Source organism: Aethina tumida, chromosome 5 (assembly GCF_024364675.1).
Source record: "Aethina tumida isolate Nest 87 chromosome 5, icAetTumi1.1, whole genome shotgun sequence".
Classification (NCBI taxonomy): Eukaryota; Metazoa; Arthropoda; class Insecta; order Coleoptera; family Nitidulidae; genus Aethina; species Aethina tumida.
The window spans coordinates 3,908,708-3,933,021 of record NC_065439.1 but is presented as its reverse complement, the minus strand read 5'-3'; the positions used below and the strand labels follow the sequence as shown (position 1 = coordinate 3,933,021).

Genomic DNA, 24,314 nt, shown 5'->3' with positions numbered 1-24,314 from the left:
TGAGTTGTAAAACGTTCATTAAAGCCCCGATATCATCGGACGTAAAACGGTCTAACGTTAAGTACTAATAAACAATTTTTATTAAAGTTTGGTCGATGCCAAACAAAAGGTTTAGATACGCGAATTGAGTGTAAACAGTAAAGTTTTTGATTACGACTATAGTGGCTAACAGCAATTTTGCGTGCTCATTGCTCAAGATACGATTGATATCAAAATAAGGCCGAAGGAACAATTACTTAAAATACAATACATTTTTACCCTTATCTACATATGTTCACTGACCAAGTTTTTTATTATTATAACAGGAACAAAAAGTTATTGTTGAGGAAGGAAACACAAATCTATTAAAGTCACATCAAATATTTATTACATTTTTGAGCATCTATATATCCTCCCAAAGCAAAAAATCAATAGCAATAAATACAGTTAAAGTGGCGTACATGACAACGGGGAACACCTTCTTGCACAACACGGAGTAAAGGCCCAAAAGACTGTAAATGACCACCGGCAGCTTAAACAGAAAGTCTTCAATGTACTCGGAGGGTGTAATCAAAGTGGTAAGTCCTACGATCAACAGAATAGTGTTGTACAAAATCATGACGAACTTTGCAAACTTCTTGAACGTCTTCATGACAATTTATAAAATATCTAAAAAACGTCACAACTGAATAAAACATTAACACAAACTCATATTTACCTTGCACATAAATCATAAAAATACAAATGACCAGAGCAGCGCCCCACAAAATTTTGACACAAGGATTGTCCGTATAAAACGCTATAAGGCCCAAAACGCCAAAGATTGTCACTACAATTCCGAAGAGGAGCTGACTGCTGTTTTCAGAAAAAGCGGTTACAAACAACAACCCATTCAACACAAATTGAGCGTGTATACCTAAAGCAATGAGTGCCAGGACGTCATAAATCGAAACACTTGTAACGGGGATCATTAATTTTTAATAAAACATTTCTACATTATTCGAATTGTCAGTTGTCAGTCACAATGAATATTCATAGTTACGTTCACGTTGCATTATTGTTTGTGTATGATGACGTGGTGAAATCTAGCTAGCCTCAATCTGTGCCCTGCATAAAATTAAAGATTAATGTTTGGTTATTTAGTTGTTGATTGACTTACTTGTGTCCTTCTTCCTGCAAGGACCACAAAAGGAAGACAACAATATACGACAACATAACAGCTTTTTGTTCAACCAGAGCTGCATACGCCCCGATAAATCCTAAAAGGAACATCAGCCCATAATGTATCATGGATACTGTGTCATTGATTTGGTCCATTGAAGAGTAACACTTCATCATCACCAGCAGGTTAAATCCCAAAAAGCAAATACGCACTATGTCACTGAATTTGGCCATCACGAAAAATTTGGAAATGCACAACCTTAACCTATTGACACATGTGACATTTCAAATCCTAACCAATACGTATTGTAAATTCTCACCTATGTTAGACAGACTGAGCAGTCCTGGAACTAACTTTTTAAGTACCTTAAAATGACTGTAACGTTAACTTACTTGACGAAGCCCTCCCAGAAGAAAAACATGACAATCATGACCACATAGAATACTAACATCTCAGAATTTTCCCATAGTGTTCCGAAAAAGCCCAAAGCTGATATCGCCGTTCCGGCCAATCCGATCAAGCCGGCAGCCAAGTTCTTGTAATATATTGCTCCGAAAATTACAATGATAAACTGCACTAAAACCACACCATTTACGAAGAGCAACGCCAATTTGAGTGCACGATTCATGAAAAAAATATATAAGTTTGTTAGGGCCTGGTGATAATTAAATTGGAAGCATAATTTGAGCTGCTGTCACTGAAAGGTGACAGGTTACCGAAAGGTTTTCAAACATTATTTTTCTTTTCGTTGTTCTTCAAAGAACGATGAATTAAATTGTCTTTGATGTTCTGACCAGCACAATTTCCCTTTTTACTTACAATTTTTTGTATTACATTTCCTGTTCTTACCAAAAGAGTTCTCGAATATTCTGTTTAAGAGGCAAATGACACGAAACCAAAGACAATATAATATTTACACCTCGTACTAAAATTAATTTTAATAATTGTAGTATTAGTACATTTAGTTAGTCATTAAGTGCCATCTATCCGACAATAGCTATAAGAGGCAGGTAATACAGATTTCTATTATAATTTCGTCTCACATTTAATGTTAATGATGGTTATTATTTTCAAGGACTTTAAATTAAAATCGAATAAACTAAATTGTTGTTGCAGGATTAAAATTTTTATTAATCCCACAATGTATTTTACGTGCAGGAATTTTTAAATATTCGAGCTAAAACTTTGTATAAAATAGAAAATTAATGTAAAAATGCCGAGTCCAGACATAAAATTCTTTATGACAGTAATAACATAACTAATGATATATGTCGCAGAGAAAAGTGATGCAGTAAAACAACCACAAGATTTTTAATTCAAATTTCAGCACAGCAACTCCGGTCCAGAGCCATTAGGACTGACAGTTGGAACGAAACCGTCTGAGAACCAGAACCGTAACATCGCTTAATTTATACCAAAACGTAGTATATTGTTAATGTCCGGAGTGGATTAGACGTTTTACTTCCAGATTATGCATTGTTTTACGCCGCGCTTTGCGAACTTTAATGAATTCAATTACAGAAAATTAAACGTGCAATGTGCCAACGCCAGATGTAAACAGACGGGCTGAAATCAAAACCGGGCGAAAGCGACACACAACCCACGTCAACTACGTACGGAGAACGTTCCGGTATATCACCAAGTTATTTGGTGCACGTGCCGATAGTTCACCATTACCATAACCTGCAGTTAAATGTGTATGGGCGAGGCCCTCGTTTTTGACGATATTAGCCGGTCCGGGAACTAATTGTCGGGGGATTAAAAGTTTCCTTCCTGCCTAAAACTCGAAGCAAATTACATTTGGACAATTCCGGTCTGACGTCCCCCCTATCACATTTTACCGGGAACTTCTTCTAATTCTAATTCGGTCACATTAAATACCCACTTTCAACGTGTGGGGAACGGACCCACGTCATGTTGTAATGGGGTGGACGTGCGAATCTACAAAAATGTCTTTGCTGCATAACTTTTTATTACCCCCCCCCCTAATCTATCAAGATGTTCCAAATTTATTGTCGTGCCATTTTTCTATTGTGTTGTGTCGTAACTGCTGGCTCGATGGCTAATGTGATTAATGTCTGGATGTTGGTTGGTATCTTCGGTAATTATGGACATAAAAGCCAAATAAACATTTAAAACTAAATAAAGTTGGCAGAACCAGTTCATTACTCATCGACCCTATCTCACCAGCCATAATACTTGATAAAAATTTAAATAAAACACATTTACTGCACAATAAAATGCACATATTTCCAATTTTTAAGAGCATAATTTAAAATGATGCAGTCCCACAAATGTGGCTTTTCCGTTATAGATAAGGCGATTTAATTTATTCAGAAATATTGTCCCGGATAATATTTATGTCGTTCACTTCTTATCTCGGTCATAAAGTATTCAAATTTTAATTGTAATAAAAAAATTATAATTTCCTCAATAAAAAATTTAAATTTAACAAAATTTCATTTAATTAAACTTAATTTATGTAATTAAACAAGTTGAACCGTCTGTCAGTGTCATCTATCGGATAATAGCTGCACTCCATCAGGTAATACAGTTTCCTATTATAATTTCGTCTTAATAAGGATAGTTAATTAAATAATATAGTTTAATAATAAATGAGAAACATTCAATGTATAAAAGAATCAATCGATTAATAGATAGTGTTGTGGCCATACTACCCAAAACACTTTATAAAATTGTTTTGCAACGTGCATCTGCCATAAATTCGTGAGTTATTAATGGCGACGTATTAAAACATTGTATATTCATGGGTTAAAAGTAAAAAAATATAAATTTAACAAGGATTAACTGCCGGTCAGATCATATTTTCAGGCCGCAATACGTTTTCGCACATGCAATAAATCCATTGATCATGGTCATTGTGTGAATGATTATGTGTTATTTTAAGGCCTCGCTACGTTGCTTTGCACAACTGCATTCTGGAATTTTGTTTGAAAACGTATAATGGCATGTTTCGACGGTTTAAAATTAACCGTACACGTTATTTTAATGTCAACGGTAATTAGACATTTTCATGGCGAAAGTTTCAAAGAATTTTTCAGCGAACAGTGCTGTTAAGCAAATAAAATCTAGTAGGGTATTAATTATATTTTCTTTGGCTCTTTAATCAATAAAATTAATGACATACGAGGACATGAAACAGAGAAACTTAATATAATTGCAAACCTTTTGACAAAGTACGAACTCGTTGGATGCAGGAGACCTCTCCAAACTCATATTCCATCATTTTAACTCGGATTTTCAATGGGATGAGAGTTTATTGTCTGAAACTATCTGAATAAGATAGAAAATTGAAATATATATATATATATATAGATATGTGAATTCCTAAAGCCACAATTATAATAAGATAAAGTTGTTGTGGGAGTAAAAAGGCAAATTGTTGGCAAACTTTCCTGAACATGTTCACAAAATAATTTCCCATTTTGAGTTGCTGTCTTTAACAGAAACTCTTTTGTGTAACATTTAAATCACTTGTGTGTGTTTACGTACAAAATGTACGTTGTAGGAGGTGTTCAAGTTCTTAAACATAATTGAAATCGTCCTTCTTTTCATTGTTAGTAAATTTATGTCTCCACATATATTTCTAAAACAGTCCGTCCAATAATGTATTCAATTACTTCCAGGACATTGGGTATGGGTGTTGCCCCCTCCGAGCCGACGAAATAAACCAACCCCCGACGTGGCAAACTAGCTTACGTGTGATCCTTCTAGTTTTAATCAAAGCAAGCCGTATAAAACACCCCAACACCGGCCACGTCCAATGACGACGTACCCCATTTAATGATGATAACCTGCTCCCCTCGGGGGTCAATCGTTGGCGCGTTAAATAACAAACTACAATACGATAATGTTTCGTCTTAATCCGAATGGAATATCAAATGGGGGGTGTGATGAGAAATGCCATTTTTTCGTCGAATACATCATTCACGAGCCATCTAGTTTTATTGATGGCCGTTGTTTGTTTTATGCATATGATTTTTGGAGTTTTGGGACGATTTATGGGTGCACAAATGTTATTTATATCATTGGGGGATTACAAAGCATACATTATCACATTTTATTATCATTATAATACTTGAATACTCAATTTTTAAGCTAAAAAATGGTTATTCCATTCCTAAATGGTCTTCACCAGCTCTGGAACAAGTTTCAGATATTATTTATTGGTGTGTTGCTGTTTAATAAAAACCGTGGGAACATTTTATGAGATGAGAGCTAAGACAAACGATATCAACACGGTGGTTTTGGTAATTTTGCCTTGCACCACTTGATAAACAGACTGTAGAACAAAATGGAAGTCTGCAGTTAGTTACTGGCCACCGAAACAATTCCAACGTTGTGCACACGCTTGAAGTGGGGAAACCAATTGAGAATACGAAATGGAAAGTGCTGAATTAAAGTTTACGGTCTGAAAATTAATATCAACCCGGTAACTCGTGCGTCTTCCAGGGATATAATTAACAGGCGAAAATTACGACACACCCGTGTGTAACTGTACCAGTTTATAGTTTTGTTTTGCGATAAAATGCGAGTTGTTCCGAATAAAAATGTGAACGGCGCATCTGAGCAACAATTGGAAAATCGTCACCCCATTATGTTTTCATCAAAGCACACATGTTTTCCCCCGCGTAACATCCGTAATTCTATACCTCAACGTGGAATGGATTTATTGCTGCCAACAAGTGTATTACACGGAGCAAATCTGCTAGTTTTTTCCCTCCTTTGTAACTAAATCCACCCCCATAATCTGACATATTTAGTTTTGGAAGATGCTCATTAAAATAAGATTTATTTGCGCAAGGACACAAAGGAGGGCTGTGTTTGTTCAGTACGTCGAAAAATCAGTATATGTTTACGTAGCTAACAGAATTTTAAAATAATCCGTCAGCCCCGACAAAAGTCAGTAAACGACAAACAAAATGGTGAAAGGCAACAATCTCCCGGGACAATTTCGATATTAAATATCAGATGATATTTGAAGAAGCGCATTGAAAGTGCGTTTTTGTAAGTAATGAATTCCAAGATTGATTTACATATAACGTCCCCGTCCTTCCTTCCTCCCTTATTTCGACGCTGATAGATTGAATACGTTCGTTTTTTTGCCGCTGCGAAACAACTTGATAGAAATCGTTTTTCATCCACTACATCAAAGCAAAGTTCCATTGTTAATACACGTCGAGCTGCAATTTTGACCAAGAAACTAGATTCGCAACAACACGTAAAAAGGCTTAACGCGTTTAATACTCGTCCAATTTTCAATGCAGTAACCGTTCCGGAAGATCCGGAGTAAATCAATTTCGGAGCGTACAAGGCAACATATCTATCCACGTTCGCCCCCCCCGATATTCCCTTGTAGATGATCGAATTTAAATTGAAAGAAAAATGTATGCAGACTTCGTCACAGAAACGCCATAAATCCGGCATAAACCAATTTTCGAGTCATTGTACGATTATGGCGGAACCGATCTACGATTGACACTCCCGGTGATTTAGATGTAGATTGGCTTATTCGGCGTCGCTCAAATAAAATTCACTTTAACTTATTACGGCGAAGTGCCATCGCGAGACAATAATAAAATTACACCGCCTCTTGGGAACCGTCTCTTATTTTTTAACGCACAATTTCCTCGGTGCTCAAGCGAGGAATCTCACCATCCAGGTAAAATCTATTAAAACGCGTTTTATTACGAGTGGAAGCGATGAATTCGTTAGTGAGGCATCAAAAGTCGTTGACAAATTGCACATTACCATATTTTTCAAGTCAAGGCAAAAACTTTCTAAGGAAGTGTGTGCACGAAAGTAACGGAGCGTTGATTTATTCCGCCGACTCCTGAAATTTATTAGTCCATCCTAGTTTACACCCTCGACTGTTTATGTTTAGTCTGAAACTTGCCCGCCTCTAATTTACTGTGTATTCAAATTAATTGAAAAATTAACTTTTGCTTTTATCCGTTCCGGCATTCTGCAGCGGGACCTAAATTAATTAACGTGTTTATTTCATTTCTAATGCTCAACCTTTATTCTTGTCATTTGTAATTAACTATCGATTTTTCCATTTACGCCGTTTTGCCTTCGTTAAATTTCACATCAATGTAAATTGTGGGGATGGTCTTCGAACTTTAAGTATCGAAAATTATCCTCACTTCTTCGTGGAGTTAATTTTAAACATGGTGGATGTTGAACAGTGTTCCTTTCTTAGGAACCATCATCATTTCGTCTATTCCATCAACTCAGATGTACAAAGATGATTTTTTTAATCAGCAATCATCCTAAACTGTTTTGTCAATCATGCCTAAAATGGGCACATAACGAAAATTGTCCAACAAAGACAAAAAAAAAAAAAAGGTTTTTGATGAGAGATTGATTGGAGCAATTGAAACAGAGGTGCATTTAAAAGAAATCAATACGTCTCACTTGGCCCGGCATATAGTGTCGATAAATACATGCCAGACTGCGTCCCCGACTCCATTCATTTCAGTTTGTCGCAATTTCGGCCGCCCACTCGGGGCCCCCAGGAGTGGAACGTCACCCCAGCAAAACAGTGAAATAAGGGAGGTTTTATTACGCTTTTAAAGGCTTTCATCATATAAATATTGTCTTATAATATCCTTTATAGGCTCCGAATGTAATCTCTCTCCGGAAAGGAGCCCGAAAGGAAAAAGCCGCCGCGTTATTGTTTGAGCACACGTCCGTGAAAATTGTGCGCCAAATCAGATTTATTTAAATAACTTGGGGCTGGTAATTTATTGCCTTTGCCGTATTCCACTCATTGTTAATTGAATAGGAAACATTTGCATTGCCGCACGAACTGAAAGTAATTTCTACTAACGATGCTTTATCAAAAGTAAATGGGAAATTTCAGACTCGACGAAAATACCTTACAACACTCGTTTGTTTTCGGTAATTAAAATTGCTCGAGATATTTCACTAGTTCGCCAGATTGATCAGCGTTACGACAACTAATCCTGTCGTCTTTTGTGCAATGATTTTAACTAAACCCATTCTTGACTATTAGCCTGAAATATTTATGCACCAATTATGCTGTGTTCGTTTAAAAAGCACTCATAGAAATTTATAAATTAATTAAATTTTAGTAATTAATGAAAATTTATTATCAGACCGATGTAATATTTGTATTGTTTGTGACTATAAATAATAAATGATTATATGAATAAACAGTAATACACATTTGTAAATTATATAAAATTATAATTAGAATTTTTATAATTAATTAAGAAAAATATACATTAAGTGTATAGATCACTATGTATATATATATATTATCTAGACAGTGTTGCCAAATCAGCATTCAGTACAGTCACAGAGACACCAAAAGTCCCATAATATATGATATATTCGACGAATTGACATCGCTGTAATTAGGCAACCAAGTTTACTCATTTCTGAAATAATCTCAGTTTTTACATATATATTTTTTAATCTTTTTACCAAATTTGTATACAATCTGAAAGTTTGTATAACAACAAAATATCAATCAAACAAAGGTTTAAAAAAATATAAAAATTATATTATAAATCCAATAAAAATATGAAGTTAATGCTTCGAATTCAATATATTATGAATAAAAAAGCACGAAGTGTTTTACAAGCAAAACCTTTTAGGCATTCCTTCGTAACAGTTTCGTTCCTTGCAGTTTTAGTGTTAAGCGAAATATGTCCGGTGGAAATTTTTGAACCGGCAACTTTCCAGATAAATTTTAATAAAACTCCACATTATTTTAAGCAGGAAACTTGAATTTTGTTGGAAGTCTAGTTAATCCAGTTTAATTTATAATTTTTCCTCGTTAATCTTTAAACTTAAGTCTTATTTATTCCATCGATTTAATTTTAATCTGTGTTTTTGTTTGGGAATTGTAATTAATCATCGGTGATAATGAATAATCTTGTTTACTTTAGTGTTCAAATGCGATTAAATATGTTATAAATCTACATAACACCCACCGAAGAAAATTAAATTCTTTTCGAATACGAGAGTCGGGTATCAATTACATCTAACGAGCACTAATTGCGAGACTGCATTTAAATTCAGCTCCGATAAAACATGTGATGTACATCTTTTTAATCGCCCTACTTGAATTTAAACTTCCAACTCGTGTACTTAACGAAACATAATTTTCCACATGTTAGATAACTCCCCGGCAAGTTAAGGAACAAAGAAGTTGTCCTCACTTAAGCGTAAGTCATGTGATAAACCAGATTTGAGGCAGACTGACTACAGGTTATTACCTGCTTGGGAGACATAGATAAACAACGTCGCAACTTGCTCATGAAAATCTAATCTAACTCCTAATTCACCAAAAAAGTTTTGCTCACAAACTTGCCGGATGGGGGACTCACACCCCTAAAATTAATATTCAGAATTGTCGGTGGCTGAGGCCATCATTGAACACGATCGAATTTTGTTTGCAGGATAAGCAAATTCCGAAAGCTTTTAAGCAAACAGCTTAATTTTTACAGCGCCGATCGCCTTCCCGCACTGTCTCTGGCGATTCCTCTGGAAATTTATGATGTTCGAGGAGCATTTGTTACTGCTGCATTACGTGAATTGCTTTTACCAATTCATTAACGGCCAAACATACGTTACGAATTCATAAAATCATACTGGGTGGGACACTTTGCCACGCACGTTACTCTTACTGTAAAAACGTGTTTACATATTTAATTATTATGTGATACTTATTACCTTTTACAAAGTATTCAGTGTAAAACAGAATGAAAGGAAGGATCTCATTCTTTCACTGATTTCCTGTACAGTTAAGTTTTCCTCCTCCAATCGTTAATTAACACATGAATGATTGATCGCCGCATGCATCGGAATCCCCCTGTTATTTTTCCACAAAATTCGATCTTCCCCGTTTTAATTTCCGCCCGATACTCACCGCTGTCCGGTGCTTCTTGCTTATGAATGTTACTAATGGTCACTAAATTTCATCTGGTTGAATCCGCACCTATGAATAATTTAACCACTTTAATAGCTGATGAATAATTTGCAGGGGGATTTCAGTGCGGTCGTTAACGTTAGGCACGAGTATTTTTTAAATCTTGCCAAGAATTACGGAAAGGGTGCGACATAGTTTGACACTCCCCCTAAGGGAAATATTCACTAATGATCCCCGATGTCCGGGATTTACCCTCTCCTGAATAAGCAAAGTACGAGTTTTAAAAGTTTTCAAGGGGGAAACTTCCTTTATTCAATATACCACATAGTTTTGACAGGGGGTGTACATTTTAAAATTAAAATATGTGCATATAAAAAACGTAAATGTTTCACATATTTTACCATATTTCGTACCTTATTTTTTTATTTATGCTGCTCAACATTATTCATATTATGATCTTAGAATAATTTTAGGGGAAGTTATTTCAATAAAATTGTCACCTTTTGTAAAAGTCTTAAGTATTAAATTTAAAATTTACAGTATTTTGCTACTTTTATTAAATTCTATAAAAATTTAATATTATAAGGGATGAATTTTAAGTACCTAACCAAATATACAGAGATAGACAGAAAAATAACACAAAATGACATGTTTTGCCATGTATTTAAGAGTTCAGGGTAAATTTTGAGCTACAAATTCCAGTTCCTTCAATTTGACTACCAATAATTTGGTTTGATTGTTGTATTCGTACATTTGCAGTCTTCCTGTGCTTCCAGAATCAAAATGTAGAAACAACAAGGTTCCATGAAGATAACAACAGTGCCCTTGGATAAAATTTAACAAATCCAGAGACCTGAAATTCCCAAAATTAGTTATTAATGTTGATTTAAATAAAAGAAATAGATGTTGGTGATTCATCGAGAATTTCCGACGTGTTCCACCCTTTGAATCAAACGTCCCATCATGGAATTTGGCAGACATAAGCCCGCACACCATAAAAATAATCTCGTTCGATCCCGCAGCCCCACAAAAAACAACAATAGACATATTCCCCATCGAATCACCCCACTAATGACTGTTGCTCTCCCCCGCATCCAGCCACCCTCCCCGGGTAAGCCGTGAGGAATGTTCGAAAGTCGCCGTCGGTGCACCGAGGAGGGTTCGAAGTTTCGGGGGCGTCGCGCCGCGTCTGTTTTCCCATTTTAAAGTATCCGACGAGCGTGTCTGATTCCGGGGGTGGATGGTGCCGGCGGCGCCGCGGCGTGCACTGTTTATGCGCCGGGGAACGTCGCTCCGGCCGTCTGTCCGATCGCGTACGCGTCACTTCGTTACTCAAACGCTCAAATTCTTACTCGTCAGGGCCGGATTTTCATTTTATTCTTTGGAATCATTCTTACTTTAGTATGTATTAAATTAGACAATAAAAACATAGAAAAAAATCATTTAAACTTTAAACATTAGATGTTTTAATTATTCCTATTTCATTTTAAAAACTGTTCTAAATAAAAAGCTGTATATTTAATAATTAAAGATGATTATCATGCTCTTTTTGACAATTTTTAAGTTATTTGGTACAAAAAATGGCGCCCAACATTTTTTATAAAATTAAAAAATATTGTAATGTAATCGCAAAAGGCATTTAAAAACAGATTATAATATTTTGTTAAAACTAATACTGCATTATTAACAAAAAAAAAATGAAATTTTAATACAATTAACTTAATTTATGTTTTTAAGTATTTATTCATTAATATAAAATTGGCGCCCAACATTTTTAGGATTTAATCTTAAATAATAATTTCCCGTAAACATTTATTAGCATTATAAATGTTTTAAACGTTTATTTATAAAATTATCAATAATAATTCATAAATAGAATAAACACGTACATTATTTATAAAGTTACTGTTAATAGATGGGCGCCCAACATTTTTTATAATATTAAAAAATATTGTAATATGATTATAAAAGGAATTTAAAAACACATTATAATATTTTGTTAAAACTGATACTACATTATTAACAAAAAAAATATGAAATTTTAATACAATTAATGTGATTAACGTTTTTTAAGAATTTGTCCATTAATATAAAATTGGCGCCCAACGTTTTTAGGATTTAATCTTAAATAATAATTTCCTGTAAACATTTATTAGCATTATAAATGTTTTAAACATTTATTTATAAAATTATCAATAATAATTCATAAATAGAATAAACACGTACATTATTTATAAAGTTACTGTTAATAGATGGGCGCCCAACATTTTTTATAATATTAAAAAATATTGTAATATGATTATAAAAGGAATTTAAAAATACATTATAATATTTTGTTAAAACTGATACTACATTATTAATAAAAAAAATATGAAATTTTAATACAATTAATTTGATTAACGTTTTTTAAGAATTTGTCCATTAATATAAAATTGGCGCCCAACGTTTTTAGGATTTAATCTTAAATAATAATTTCCTGTAAACATATATTAGCATTATAAATGTTTTAAACATTTATTTATAAAATTATCAATAATAATTCGTAACTATACAGTTTATAAAGTTAATTGATGGGCGCCCAACGTTTTTTATAATATTTTGTTATAGTTAATACTATATTAATAATAAAAAGTTTAATGAACTTTTAATATAATTTACTTAGTTTACGCCTTTTACAAGCTTGAATTATTATATTATACATTAATTATTTTTTGTATTCTGCACAAGTTCTATAAATTATATTATAATCCCTCAAAACCCACATAAAAGACATTAACGCCAAATCGGACTATTTATTTCCCTCAACAACGATACTTCGAAGTAATTTAGTGATGTTAAAACTACTTTAAATTACTTTCGAATTCATAGCTGGTCTTATATCGAGTTTTGCAATCTACACTTGGCACATAAATAATTCCGGATAAGCACACAGATTAATGGTATATAATAACTACTTAAACAAGAAATGAACCGTCAAATCATTATACACAATTTCTAGAATTTATAACTTCCGCAACTTTATCGACGTCGCCTTAACTACTCTTTAATAAAGCGTTTATATTTTTATATACATCTTTAAAACTGTGTTAAATAAGTCACCCCCGTATATTTTAATATGTGACCCCTTAATGACCATATTGCAGATAAAATCCATTTGATGTGACGCACGTCATCTTCAGTATTTAATTTAAAAATCGTCGGCAAATCCACCGACGCGACACAGAGTGCATTTATTCGATCAAAAACATATCCATTATCGACACTTTGTGCACACGCCATACATTTGAGAGTACTTCGGATTTAAACTTTCCCGTAACGGCACCCTTTAAAATGTATCGTGGCATTTCGCAATCTAAACGTCAATATCCTTGAGCGTTAAACTGCAACATAAATTTCGCCATTGCTTCTACAATTGATAGTAATTTATTTAGAATTTCAATCAAATTGTATATTTTAAGTGGATTGCAGTCTATTCCGTTTCGAATAAAGACGACCGTCCTTGTTTGTTCGAGTCAAAAAATTTCTTACGTTTAAGTAAATGAAACAATAGTAATATTGTATGGAACGGTGGATGTTTTCGTTCCAAACAACTTCAAGGAAACGCACGAACGGTCGCTTTCATTCGGCTTCCATTATAAATAAAGATATTTATTTTTTCTGCTAATGCCTCTCAAAGGACGCTTTGTTGTTTGAACAGGAACACGCGTATTACTTTTTATCTAAATTATATGTAAACGTTTTTTAAGCACACAACAAGGTTTGTTCGACTGCACACTAGCCAAACATACAAAAACTTTCGTGGCAGTGTTGATATGCACATTTCCTGCAACTTGAACATCACAGCCGAAAGAAACTTTTCGAATTTATCTCGTGAAGAATTCGCTAAACAATTTCGACACTCCACAAAACTTTATGGTGCCATTTACATTCGTCCCCGGCATAAATTTGAATTTAATTACAGGTCTTTGGAAACGGACCTGGCCATAATCCCCTTTTAAATTTTCGCGGATCACTACACTACAGTTGAGTGGGGGTTGTCCCTTTAACTGTCGCAAGTGAGGGTGGATTCGCAATAACACCATCTTTTTTCCTCCGGGTGGCCTTTTGATAGTTCCGCAACAGTCCAGCCAATGTTTGCGAACGGAAAAATGAAAACACACTGTTTAAACAGAGTTTAATTGAAATTTGAAACCGGCAGAAATAATATTTTTTTAAATTAGGATAGTTTGAATTTACGTTATATCACATCATGACTTTCATAAACAAACGTTCATAATGATGGCTGAAAACCTTATAAATTATTCTTTAAATTAGACAGATGCTCTAAAAAACAGACAGTAAAAATTAAAATAAACAGGATTTGGACTGCTTTGTTAAACAGGATTCACTATTCATTATACACCATTCACTATTTATTGTTCACTAATCACTATTCATTATTCACTATTCACTATTCATTATTCACTATTCTCTATTCACTATTTATTATTCAATCATTATTCGTTATTCGATATTCGTTATTCGATATTAGTTATTCATTATTCGATATTCGTTATTCGATATTTGTTATTCGTTATTCGATATTCGTTATTCGATATTCATTATTCGATATTCGTTATTCGATATTAGTTATTCGATATTCGTTATTCGTTATTCGATATTCGTTATTCGATATTCGATATTCTATATTCGATATTCGTTATTTGATATTCGATATTCGTTATTCGTTATTCGACATTCGTTATTCGATATTCGTTATTCGATATTCATTACTCGATATTCGTTATTCGATATTCGATATTCAATATTCGATATTCGATATTCGTTATACGATATTCGTTATTCGATATTCATTATTCGATATTCATTATTCGATATTCGTTATTCGATATTCGTTATTCGATATTCGTTATTCGATATTCGTTATTCGATATTAGTTATTCGTTATTCGATATTTGTTATTCGTTATTCGATATTCGTTATTCGATATTCATTATTCGATATTCGTTATTCGATATTAGTTATTCGATATTCGTTATTCGTTATTCGATATTCGTTATTCGATATTCGATATTCTATATTTGATATTCGTTATTTGATATTCGATATTCGTTATTCGTTATTCGACATTCGTTATTCGATATTCGTTATTCGATATTCATTATTCGATATTCATTATTCGATATTCGTTATTCGATATTCAATATTCGATATTCGTTATTCGATATTCGATATTCGTTATACGATATTCGTTATTCGATATTCATTATTCGATATTCGATATTCGTTATTCGATATTCGTTATTCGATATTCGTTATTCGATATTCGTTATTCGGTATTCGATATTTGTTATTCGATATTCGTTATTATTAATTAATTATTATTCATTATTCATTATTCGATATTCGTTATTCATGATTCAATATTTCTTATTCGATATTTGTTATTCGATGTTGTTATATTAAATATTCCACCTCCAATGATCAATATTCAATATTTAATTATCAAAATACATTGTTATTTAATAAAAGCGTCTATCCTAATGAAAAGTCCTAACTCGAATGTATTCAGTGCGTCGATTCCTCTTTAAACTAATTTGCTTTGACACAGAATAACGGAATTAGCAGCCATTGTCGGCCCCATTATAATTGTTTGTGATTTGCGAGCCGAATTATAATTAAAAATTGAATTAAAAACACACCCTTTCTGTCTTGACGTATTTATTTCTAATTGTAATTATTCTTTGGCTGGGCATTGTTGATTTGTTTCGTGTTGACTTTTGTTCCCCTTTATGGACTTGTTTTGTCAAAGTCATTTGATATTGTTTCGTTGTTGTGCTGCTGTGAATGCATCTGATTAACGTTTTGCTTAATTATTTACGCAGAAACTTACAATTATATAGGGTACAGCAACGTAAAAATGTTAGGGATGGAATTGTATGGTTGAATGCACCTGAAATATAATTAAGTCAGTTAATAATTATTTTTGGAAGCACCCTCAACTGCGGAGCAGTCTGCAGTCCGGATAATTAACGTTGTGTCGCGGATAAGTTCGGTGCTTGCAAGAAACTGAAAGTCGCCTTAATTATGCCGACGCCCGACTCGAATCCCTTTCTTCGTTGTTAATATCATCCAGTAATAGAGTAAAATTATGTCATCCTAATTCCTTTAAGTTACAATGGAAACTACTTAGGGGTCATCCCGAGATTACATTTGCACGTCCCAGTCGCGGACGGTCGCCGAAAGGGCCGGGATCGTGTTGCGAACTTTGAACAACAAGAAACGAACCGGCCGGAGATATAGGAACGATATTTTACGCTGCTCCTCTATGCAGACGTCGACTTCCAACTACAAACTTATAAATTATGTTCCCGTATAGAGTGGATATTTTCATGGAGCGACGTTATAGTGTCTAACGACTTTATCAGTTATAAATAATGCATACCAACTAACAAGCATGTTGCTTCTGTTTATCGACTCAAATATACACAACATTTTCATAAATTAATCTCTCTTTGATTTACTCTACAACTTCGTTTAAGAAATGGTGGATGCGTCATTATAAATTTATGTATTAATTTAGCTTTTGTGCTTTTCTGGTCAAGCAAATAAGATATCGAAATGATTGTACCCTATTTCAATCCTACACACTAATTAGTCTCCTAATTGGAATGACAATACATCCCCCTGTGATCAATTATACTGAATTAATTATAGTTTATTTTAAATTTCCCATAAAGTAGCTTTATTGATCAACACTGTAATGCTTATTTAACCGTAAATCAAATCCATTTCGAGTAATTACTGTTACTAATGGTATGCGCAATATTCTACGTCAACCAAAGCAAAGACCACAGCGAATTTTGCTAAATGACCAAAGCAGCAAATTGCATTTACATTATTTGTATAAACTGTATTGTAACATATCAATACATGCACGTCCGGACGGCGCAATAAACGCGAATTTAATTCAGGGAAGACTCCACAGTCCAAAACACAAACGGTTCCAGTTGGTATTTTTCCCAATTGTCACATTCAGTGAATCAGAGCTAAACGCCTTATTGTCTGGCACTGCTCATTACCCGACTGGCAAGTTTTCGTGTAAAATCCTCTCTCGGACAAAGCCACCCCTGTTTATGCAATTTATCCTTTTATGCAAACCGCAACTTCAACTAATTATGGCCCCAACTTCCTGCAACTCCCCCATCTTCACTTGTCAAACTACACTTAATCCGGCTAAATCTAATTTATTCAATTAAGAAAACAAATTAAATCACTAGTAAAGTAATTCGACTGCAACATCCATATTGTAATATTGCAGACCAACAAATTTCCGGGAATAAAGTTGGTGGTATTCGTAATTGTTTATTTCTGAATTCGGTCATGAAATGGAGCACGCATTAGATAATTTAGTTCACTGTTTTCACTTACAATTAGTTCAAAACCGTATTTATTAATTATTAGTGTTTAATTAAAAACTAACTGGCTCCGAGCTAACCGCACGACTCACCAGCAAATATTGCTGCTAATAAATTTAAACTATTGCTCATTGAAAATTTAACTATAATAACCATTATTTCATAATGTAAAAATATTAGATTAATTGACACAACACAGACGTTAAATATTAATTACACTTTTCTATTATTACATAATAAACATATTTTATTTATATTATTTTTGTTCAAGCTTTTAGCAATTATTAAATTACTGTCTTCAATTCAATCACTACATATATTTTTTTAAAAAATGGTGAATGCGCGTTGTTGAGGTAGGCAACTCAGAATACACCATATTATTGTTACTTTAATAATATGGTGGGTTAAGACATTATTTGAATTAAATTATATAAACTATTATAAAATAAATAATGTTATAAACGTTGGTTCAATGATATTTTACAGAATGTCTTATCAACTGCACAAATTTTAAAATTGTAGAAAAGAAACAAGAAAATTTGGGATAAACACTTGAAAAGTGGCTCAAACAATAAAAATTTGAAAGAAAAATATTGCCGCATCTGCAAGTAAAACATCTGATATATCCCAACCGCCTCCCGGATTTCTGTCACATTGTTATTACAGGCACTTTTCTCCCGGAGTTAAAAATATATTACGCACTTAATAAGTTACGTTTATATTTTCAGTTATAAAGGCACATTATATAACATTTCCTTCTGTATTTTTGTTTGGTCGTGCTTTAGTCTGGTGGACCACGTCTGTTTATAATACACAGATCACGTTCCCAGCTATAAAGTTACTGGTTTCTGTTGTTGTTTGTTTCTGAATATGTAATATGATGGGCCACACATTCAAAATAGAGCTGCGGTTGATTCAGTATCTGCTCCCAGCAACTTAGTTCGTGCTTCACTATTTAATAATTATTGCTTATGTTGGGAGTGTCGTTTGTGAACTATACCTTTGGGTAATCCATTTAATTCGACTAAGGAACGAGGTAATAACTGGTATCAATGAGTAACTTTTAACTTTAGACGTTCTATGTTAAAAGTTCGTGACCCAGATTCCCTCAACTTTGTTATTTAATCTCCACTTTGGTACGGGGGAGAAAAAGTATACAACGCACCTAATAAATAGCGGTTATTTCGCCTCGTATCTTGCCCGTACTTAAAAAGTAGCATAATCTCGCCTTTCCTGCCGGTTACACATTTTTTTTATCGTCCCTTGTTCACGACACAATAAAGTTAGTTAGGGAATTTGATCAACTTTATTATTAATAATACAAGAAATCATACAAAATAAATAGATTGTAATCCAAACAGATTTTGATTGATTCCTATTATGAAATTTGAGTGTGGCAATAAAAATTGAGTTTGAGGAAGTGCTTACGTCGGCCTTTTAACAAACTTTTCCCCCCATTAAACGACTCGTCAACGGACTCGACAATATTTCCCGAAAGTTCGAACTGGAAATTGTTACAATGTCTTAAATAAAACGGCATCCGTATTTAATCATTTAATCAGAGCCGTACGGCATTGTTCTTCGGCTTAATATTATGTAATTATTCTTGTCATATCACATTGTTTGCGAGTAGTATGCGTCCCGATCGTAATTCTATTAACGTGATTTTCTATTGTGAACGTAACACAATGGTTTATGAAATCTCGGAGGAACCATTCCTAAATCTTCTCTTGTTCGGTTGAGCAGCTGCTCAGGCTCAACCGGTGATAGATATAGGCGGTGTTTGTTTCATATTTTGTCTCGATTTGTTATTTGTCGGAACACAAATGAATATGAGGATAATATGAGGAATTCAATTTGTCCGTTAATTCGATTTGCCCACAATTGTGCTGCGGATTAAAGGCTGCAATTACCCAGAATTTGTTTAATATTAATTAATTATTGGATTGGTGGTGCATTCGCCATTTTTAACAACAGTTGCAAAAATGGTGGATGCGAACCAAAAAACTTGATTAAAATATTCAAATGAATTAGGATAAGATATTTGAAAACATAAAATCAATGGCCTTTTGGATATAGTTGTCATTATATAATTTGTTTGCGCATTCACGATGTTTAAACATTTATTAAACATCAAAAACGTGTTTTTTATGGTATTTTATAGGTTACTTTACTGATTAATTAAAAAAAATTAAATAGTTCCTGTTAAAAATGGATCTAACAGTGAATAAAATAAATTACTTTTAATATAATCAACTAATTCTTAGAATTTATTCAATAATAATTAATTATTGGATTTGTGGCGCATTCGCCATTTTTAACAACAGTTGCAAAAATGGTGGATGCGAACCAAAAAACTTGATTAAAATATTCAAATGAATTAGGATAAGATATTTGAAAACATAAAAATAATTGCCTTTTGGATTTAGTTGTCATTATATAATTTGTTTGCGCATTCACGATGTTTAAACATTTATGAAACATCAAAAACGTGTTTTTTATGGTATTTTATAGGTTACTTTACTGATTAATTAAAAAAAATTAAATAGTTCCTGTAAAAAATGAATCTAACAGTGGATAAAATAAAATACTTTTAAAATAATCAACTAATTCTTAGAATTTGTTTAATAATAATTAATTATTGGATTTGTGGCGCATTCGCCATTTTTAACAACAGTTGCAAAAATGGTGAATGCGAACCAAAAAACTTGATTAAAATATTCAAATGAATTCGGATAATATATTTGAAAACATAAAATGAATTGCCTTTTGGATTTAGTTGTAATCATATAATTTTGTTTGCTCATTCACGATGTTTAAACATGAAAAACATGTTTTTTATGGTATTTTAAAGGTTAATTTACTGATTAATTAAAAAAAATTAAATAGTTCCTGTAAATAATGAATCTAACAGTGGATAAAATAAAATACTTTTAAAATAATCAACTAATTCTTAGAATTTGATTAATAATAATTAATTATTGGATTTGTGGCGCATTCGCCATTTTTAACAACAGTTGCAAAAATGGTGAATGCGAACCAAAAAACTTGATTAAAATATTCAAATGAATTAGGATAATATATTTGAAAACATAAAATTAATTACCTTTTAGATGTAGTTGTAATCATACAATTTGTTTGCGCATTCACGATGTTTAAACATTTATTAAACATGAAAAACACGTTTTTTATGGTATTTTAAAGATTATTTTACTGACTAATTAAAAAAATTAAATAGTTCCTGTAAAAAATGAATCTAACAGTGGATAAAATAAAATACTTTTAAAATAATCAACTAATTCTTAGAATTTGTTTAATAATAATTAATTATTGGATTTGTGGCGCATTCGCCATTTTTAACAACAGTTGCAAAAATGGTGAATGCGAACCAAAAAACTTGATTAAAATATTCAAATGAATTAGGATAATATATTTGAAAACATAAAATTAATTACCTTTTAGATGTAGTTGTAATCATACAATTTGTTTGCGCATTCACGAAGTTTAAACATTTATTAAACATGAAAAACATGTTTTTTATGGTATTTTAATGGTTACTTTACTGATTAATTAAAAAAAATTAAATAGTTCCTGTAAAAAATGAATCTAACAGTGGATAAAATAAAATACTTTTAAAATAATCAACTAATTCTTAGAATTTGTTTAATAATAATTAATTATTGGATTTGTGGCGCATTCGCCATTTTTAACAACAGTTGCAAAAATGGTGAATGCGAACCAAAAAACTTGATTAAAATATTCAAATGAATTAGGATAATATATTTGAAAACATAAAATTAATTACCTTTTAGATGTAGTTGTAATCATACAATTTGTTTGCGCATTCACGAAGTTTAAACATTTATTAAACATGAAAAACATGTTTTTTATGGTATTTTAATGGTTACTTTACTGATTAATTAAAAAAAATTAAATAGTTCCTGTAAAAAATGAATCTAACAGTGGATAAAATAAAATACTTTTAAAATAATCAACTAATTCTTAGAATTTGTTTAATAATAATTAATTATTGGATTTGTGGCGCATTCGCCATTTTTAACAACAGTTGCAAAAATGGTGAATGCGAACCAAAAAACTTGATTAAAATATTCAAATGAATTCGGATAATATATTTGAAAACATAAAATGAATTGCCTTTTGGATTTAGTTGTAATCATATAATTTTGTTTGCTCATTCACGATGTTTAAACATGAAAAACATGTTTTTTATGGTATTTTAAAGGTTAATTTACTGATTAATTAAAAAAAATTAAATAGTTCCTGTAAATAATGAATCTAACAGTGGATAAAATAAAATACTTTTAAAATAATCAACTAATTCTTAAAATTTGATTAATAATAATTAATTATTGGATTTGTGGCGCATTCGCCATTTTTAACAACAGTTGCAAAAATGGTGAATGCGAACCAAAAAACTTGATTAAAATATTCAAATGAATTAGGATAATATATTTGAAAACATAAAATGAATTGCCTTTTAGATATAGTCGTAATCATACAATTTGTTTGTACATTCACGATGTTTAAGCATTTATTAAACATGAAAAACATGTTTTTTATGGTATTTTAAAGGTTACTTTACTGATTAATTAAAAAAAATTAAATAGTTCCTGTTAAAAATGGATCTAACAGTGAATAAAATAAATTACTTTTAATATAATAAACTAATTCTTAGAATTTATTCAATAATAATTAATTATTGGATTTGTGGCGCATTCGCCATTTTTAACAACAGTTTCAAAAATGGTGAATGCGAACCAAAAAACTTGTTTAAAATATTCAAATAAATTAGGATAATATATTTGAAAACATAAAATTAATTGCCTTTTAGATGTAGTTGTAATTTTATAATTTGTTTGCGCATTCACGAAGTTTAAACATTTATTAAACATGAAAAACATGTTTTTTATGGTATTTTAATGGTTACTTTACTGATTAATTAAAAAAATTAAATAGTTCCTGTAAAAAATGAATCTAGCAGTGGATAAAATAAAATACTTTTAAAATAATCAACTAATTCTTAGAATTTGTTTAATAATAATTAATTATTGGATTTGTGCCAATTTTAACAACAGTTGCAAAAATGGTGGATGCGAACCAAAAAACTTGATTAAAATATTCAAATGAATTAGGATTATACTTTTGAAAACATAAAATGAAAAATAAAATTTGGATATAGTTGTAATCATACAATTTGTTTGCGCATTCACGAAGTTTAAACATTTATTAAACATGAAAAACATGTTTTTTATGGTATTTTAATGGTTACTTTACTGATTAATTAAAAAAAATTAAATAGTTCCTGTTAAAAATGGATCTAACAGTGAATAAAATAAATTACTTTTAATATAATCAACTAATTCTTAGAATTTGTTTAATAATAATTAATTATTGGATTTGTGGCGCATTCGCCATTTTTAACAACAGTTGCAAAAATGGTGAATGCGAACCAAAAAACTTGATTAAAATATTCAAATGAATTAGGATAATATATTTGAAAACATAAAATTAATTACCTTTTAGATGTAGTTGTAATCATACAATTTGTTTGCGCATTCACGATGTTTAAACATTTATTAAACATGAAAAACACGTTTTTTATGGTATTTTAAAGATTATTTTACTGACTAATTAAAAAAATTAAATAGTTCCTGTAAAAAATGAATCTAACAGTGGATAAAATAAAATACTTTTAAAATAATCAACTAATTCTTAGAATTTGTTTAATAATAATTAATTATTGGATTTGTGGCGCATTCGCCATTTTTAACAACAGTTGCAAAAATGGTGAATGCGAACCAAAAAACTTGATTAAAATATTCAAATGAATTAGGATAATATATTTGAAAACATAAAATTAATTACCTTTTAGATGTAGTTGTAATCATACAATTTGTTTGCGCATTCACGAAGTTTAAACATTTATTAAACATGAAAAACATGTTTTTTATGGTATTTTAATGGTTACTTTACTGATTAATTAAAAAAAATTAAATAGTTCCTGTAAAAAATGAATCTAACAGTGGATAAAATAAAATACTTTTAAAATAATCAACTAATTCTTAGAATTTGTTTAATAATAATTAATTATTGGATTTGTGGCGCATTCGCCATTTTTAACAACAGTTGCAAAAATGGTGAATGCGAACCAAAAAACTTGATTAAAATATTCAAATGAATTAGGATAATATATTTGAAAACATAAAATTAATTACCTTTTAGATGTAGTTGTAATCATACAATTTGTTTGCGCATTCACGAAGTTTAAACATTTATTAAACATGAAAAACATGTTTTTTATGGTATTTTAATGGTTACTTTACTGATTAATTAAAAAAAATTAAATAGTTCCTGTTAAAAATGGATCTAACAGTGAATAAAATAAATTACTTTTAATATAATCAACTAATTCTTAGAATTTGTTTAATAATAATTAATTATTGGATTTGTGGCGCATTCGCCATTTTTAACAACAGTTGCAAAAATGGTGAATGCGAACCAAAAAACTTGATTAAAATATTCAAATGAATTAGGATAATATATTTGAAAACATAAAATTAATTACCTTTTAGATGTAGTTGTAATCATACAATTTGTTTGCGCATTCACGATGTTTAAACATTTATTAAACATGAAAAACACGTTTTTTATGGTATTTTAAAGATTATTTTACTGACTAATTAAAAAAATTAAATAGTTCCTGTAAAAAATGAATCTAACAGTGGATAAAATAAAATACTTTTAAAATAATCAACTAATTCTTAGAATTTGTTTAATAATAATTAATTATTGGATTTGTGGCGCATTCGCC

The 24,314-nt window shown here is 31.4% G+C and overlaps 1 long non-coding RNA gene across 4 annotated transcripts; it reads right to left on the bottom strand.

Annotated features, from left to right (window-relative positions):
- Positions 1-350: 350 nt before the first annotated feature.
- On the bottom strand, positions 351-2,034 carry LOC109604988 (uncharacterized). Of its 4 annotated transcripts, none has more exons than XR_002191915.2 (7): positions 1,991-2,034; positions 1,534-1,717; positions 1,461-1,484; positions 1,139-1,405; positions 896-1,086; positions 698-834; positions 351-648 (listed from the first exon to the last, which is right to left on the bottom strand). It is a non-coding gene; the product is annotated as an uncharacterized LOC109604988 (long non-coding RNA). The 4 variants fall into 4 exon arrangements; XR_002191916.2 differs by having other exon boundaries at positions 1,961-2,031; XR_002191919.2 differs by lacking the exon at positions 1,991-2,034 and having other exon boundaries at positions 698-831; positions 1,534-1,886.
- Positions 2,035-24,314: the final 22,280 nt, after the last annotated feature.